Source organism: Eschscholzia californica, unplaced genomic scaffold, assembly GCF_041429995.1.
Source record: "Eschscholzia californica isolate CP2 unplaced genomic scaffold, dmEscCali1.0.p SCAF_11, whole genome shotgun sequence".
Lineage (NCBI taxonomy): Eukaryota > Viridiplantae > Streptophyta > Magnoliopsida > Ranunculales > Papaveraceae > Eschscholzia > Eschscholzia californica.
This window is the reverse complement of record NW_028238210.1, coordinates 245,001-250,000: the sequence shown is the minus strand read 5'-3', so window position 1 is coordinate 250,000 and position 5,000 is coordinate 245,001.

The following is a 5,000-nucleotide window of genomic DNA, read 5'->3' as shown; positions in this document are numbered from 1 at the left end:
TCTTGTAATTAGAGTTTAGGGTTTATGAGTCCATTGAAGAAGCTCAAGGAAGGAGTCCTAAGGTGAGTGGGAGAAATCAATGGAGGTTCAAAGATGGAGATCTAGACGAACCAAAAGACGAAACAAGAAGCAAACCAAAGGAGATTAGATCTTCTAGGTTAGAGGCCATACTAGGATCCATATGTGCTTGATTTACTTTCTCGCGCGCATTTACTTACTTATTTACGCTTTATGTCGTGGATGTTAGTTAGGCTAATTAGTTCACTAAAACGAACGCCAGACTAGCGTAAAAGTCCCTAAAAGTAATTTTGAGTACAGTGCCTATCCAAATTAAGACACTCCTTGCGCCCTTGTTCGAGGAAGGTGGGTCGGCCTTCGCAGAGTACCTCCTCTACCTTGGGACATTGCGGGTAGGCCTATAGAAGAGGCCTACATGTCTAAATGGTTCTACTCAACGAGATCAGCAAGAGAGTCTTGGATACTCGAGGCAAAAGGATGGATTTTACACTTAACATGTAATCCATCAACCGAGAATCATACGGTATGATCAGTGAAAGTGTTCACTCACCTAAATCAATGGGAATTAAGGGCAGGGCCCTAGTCCGCTTAATCCTTGAGAGATGGGATCTCGGAATCGCATTATTCATCTAGGGACATGTTTTATCTTGAATAATGTGGCAAAAACGTAGAACTTTTTTGCAAAAATTATCGAATGTAATACTTAGCAAAATCCTTTTTCTGTTTCATGTAGTTTTACTATGGCAAAAATCAATCTTTTCAACCTATGTTCAATCCTTGATGAGGACAAATTGAACATGGATAACTTCCTTGATTGGGAAAAGAGATTGAGAAGTGTTCTCAAGTCTACAAACAAAGAAAGCGTACTGGATACCCCTATTCCAAGAATAACTGCGAACTCAAAGGTTGAGGAACAAAAGCAGGCCAAAAGTATCCGGATGAAATCAATTTCAGTAACTTGCCTTATGTTGGCAACCATGGAACCTAATCTTCAAAAGAGATTCAGGAAAATGGATGCGCACACAATCATCCGTCGATTAAGGGACATGTCCCGAAACAAATCACGGTTGAGGAAGTACGGGACTTCCAAGGCAATCCGGAGAGGCATTGGAATGTCTGAATCAAAGAAAGAACTTCAACTGATTCAGAAGAACAAAAGGAAAAAGGAAGGAACTCGCGATTCCGACCAAGGTATCTATGTTATCGAAGTTAACTTAGCAAATACATTTGATTCTCAATCCTGGGTATTCGATACCGGATGTGGTGCTCATATCATTTATGATGTGCAGGGCCTTAAGGGAATCAAGTATTTATCTGGAAGGGAGCTTGTCCTACGAGTAGCAAATAGAGCAACGGTTGCTGCAAAAGCTGTAGGAACATTCAGTCTACCTTTAGAAACTGGTCTAGTTTTAGAACTTCATAATTGCTATTATGTACCCTCTATTTCTAGAAACATTATCTCTGTCTCAGAATTAGACAAAGAGGGATATCACCTATTAATAAAAAACCAGCGTTGTTCTTTATACAAAGGTGAAATGTTTTATACCAGTGCTAAGCTATACAACGGTCTCTATATTACGAATATTGAGAACGAAGTCTTCAACATAGAAACCAATAGGCTACGGTCAGATGATTCAAATCCAAGTTACCTTTGGCATTGTCGTTTGGGTCACATTAACATGACACGCATGAAGAAGCTCCATGAGCATGGACTTCTAGGTTCGTATAATTTAGAATCATATGACACATGCGAATCATGTTTAATGGGTAAAATGACGAGGTCTTCTTTTAAAGGAAAAGGAGACCGAGCCAAAGAACCCTTGGAACTCATACATACGGATGTATGCGGACCAATGAGTACTCCGGCGAGAGGTAACTATGGCTACTTCATCACGTTCACGGATGACTTCACTCGTTATGGTTACATATACTTGATGAGGCATAAGTCCGAATCGTTTGACATGTTCAAACAATTTCAGAACGAAGTAGAGAATCAACTTGGCAAGAAAATAAAAGCCATTCGATCCGATCGAGGTGGTGAATATTTGAGTCAAGAATTTGACGATCATCTTAGGAGTTGTGGTATAGTATCTCAACTCACTCCGCCAGGAACACCCCAGATGAATGGTGTTTCTGAAAGGAGAAATCGCACCTTGTTAGACATGGTTCGATCTATGATGAGTTTAGCAAATCTTCCAAACACGTTCTGGGGGTATGCTCTAGAAACGGCTGCTTTCACACTTAACCGAGCTCCGTCAAAAGCTGTAGAAAAGACGCCATATGAGTTATGGTTTGGAAAGGTTCCAAAGCTGTCTTTTCTCAAAGTCTGGGGATGCGAAGTTTATGTAAAACGTTTACAAGGAGACAAACTCGCACCTAAATCAGACAAATGTCTCTTTGTGGGCTATCCAAAAGAGACAAGGGGTTACTACTTCTACCACGAATCTGAGAACAAAGTGTTTGTTGCTCGAGATGGTGTCTTCCTTGAAAAGGAATTCCTTTCCAAACAGACAAGTGGGAGAAATGTAGATATCGATGAAATTCGATATGAGCAACAAATAAACACAGATATAGAGATATCAAGAGGTTTAGCGGCTCCTATCTATACACAAAGTATGGAAGAGGAAAATGAGGTCGAGAGAGTACCTCCCGCTCAAGTCGAATTAAATTCGCAGGAGACATCTCAACTAGTTGAGAACACTCCAAAAGTTGCTCAGGCCCCTCGTAGATCTCAAAGGCTCCAGGAATTATCTCAGAAAACAGATATCCTACTGTTAGAAGATAATGAGCCGAGTACCTACAACCAAGCTATGGCGAGCCCCGACTCCGAAAAATGGCTAAAAGCCATGAGGTCGGAAATGGATTCCATGTCAGAAAATCAAGTATGGAACTTGATCGATTTGCCCGATGGAGCAAAACCAATCGGATGCAAATGGGTTTTCAAAGTAAAAACTGACAAGGATGGAAACGTTAGCGTTTTCAAAGCTAGACTCGTGGCGAAAGGATACAAACAGATTCATGGTATAGACTATGATGAAACCTTTTCACCTGTCGCAATGCTTAAATCCATTCGGATCATTCTAGCAATTGCAGCTCATTATGATTATGAGATTTGGCAAATGGATGTCAAAACCGCCTTCCTAAACGGACACTTGGAAGAGGATGTGTACATGACACAACCCGAAGGTTTTTTAGATTCCAAAAATGCTGGAAAAGTTTGCAAGCTTAAGAAATCCATTTATGGACTCAAGCAAGCAAGCCGGAGTTGGAATCTTCGATTCGACGAAAAAATCAAAGAATTTGGATTTCTCAAGAATGCAGAAGAATCTTGTGTTTACAAGAAGGTTAGTGGGAGCGACCTAGTTTTCTTAGTCCTTTATGTCGATGACATATTAATCATAGGAAACAAGATTCCGATGTTGGAATCAGTTAAAGACTGGCTTCGGAAATGCTTCTCTATGAAGGACCTAGGGGAAGCAGAATACATATTGGGAATCAAGATCTATAGAGATAGATCAAAGAGGATGATCGGACTTAGTCAAGAAACTTATATAGATAAGATTCTTCAACGGTTCGAGATGACAAACTCCAAAAGAGGATTCCTTCCCATGTCACATGGTATGGTGCTTAGCAAAGATCAGTGTCCTAAGAGTCCTGATGAGCTAGCACACATGATGAAAGTACCCTATGCTTCGGCAATAGGATCAATCATGTACGCCATGATCTGCACTCGCCCAGACGTCTCATATGCTTTGAGCATGTGTAGCCGTTACCAATCAAATCCAGGCCAAGCGCACTGGCACGCCGCCAAGAATATCCTAAAGTACCTGAAAAGGACTAAGGATCATTTCCTGGTATATGGCGGGGAAGATACACTAAAAGTTGTAGGCCATGTGGATGCAAGCTTTCAAACTGATAGAGACGACTTCAAATCACAATCTGGGTTCGTCTACTGTCTGAATGGAGGAGCGGTATGTTGGAAAAGTTCCAAGCAGAGCACAGTTGCAGACTCTACCACTGAAGCAGAATACCTAGCGGCCTCGGAAGCTGCAAAGGAAGGAGTTTGGATCAAGAAGTTCATGATAGAACTTGGTGTCGTACCTGGCATGGAAGAGGGCGTGACTCTCTATTGTGACAACAACGGAGCAATAGCCCAAGCCAAGGAACCAAGAGCGCACCAAAAATCCAAACATATCCAAAGGAAGTACCACTTGATTAGAGAAATCATAGAAAGAAAAGATGTGGTAATTTGCAAGGTTCATACGGATGATAACGTTGCAGATCCGTTGACCAAACCGTTACCTCAGTCCAAACATGATTCACACATGAGGGACATTGGTATAAAGCGCATTGGGGAATGGCAACAAATGTAATTTGGATTCATAAAAGAGTTTATGTGCCTAATTACTTACATTCGATAAATAAAATAAAAGAAATTTTATTTTGTCCTTAGAATTTGGTTTGGTATTTTAAGAGACAGTCCACACGATAAAGAAAACGCTCCGAGTAGGCTTGTCAGATACGTGATCTGATGAATGAAACCCTACTAAGTGAACTTGGAGTGATTCATTATCAATTCCCTAGTCCAGGTCATTGCATGGACAACAATGACTCACGAAGACTAGTACGGGAGTCGATGGGATAGCGCAGTTTCATGGGCTATAGGAATAGTGTATTCGATTCGACTACGTGAGTGCATAATAGAGATTATGCGCTGGAATAACCCTCAACATGAGAAGTTCATCCAAAGAATGATGAAATCGTCAAACTTCTCATAAAGACAAGATTGAAGAGATTCCTCAAAACATGAGTGCTCAGCTCATCTTATGTAAGGAATGTCTGACTTTGGTTCCGTTAAACGCCGCGCCGTAAAAGGAGGTTATAAAGGCGGATACTGGGAAGGACAGGATAGACATGAAGTTGAGTGGGAGCGCAAGAATGGATTATGTCCTCCTAACCATGTTAGGATGCAGTGTCCTCGG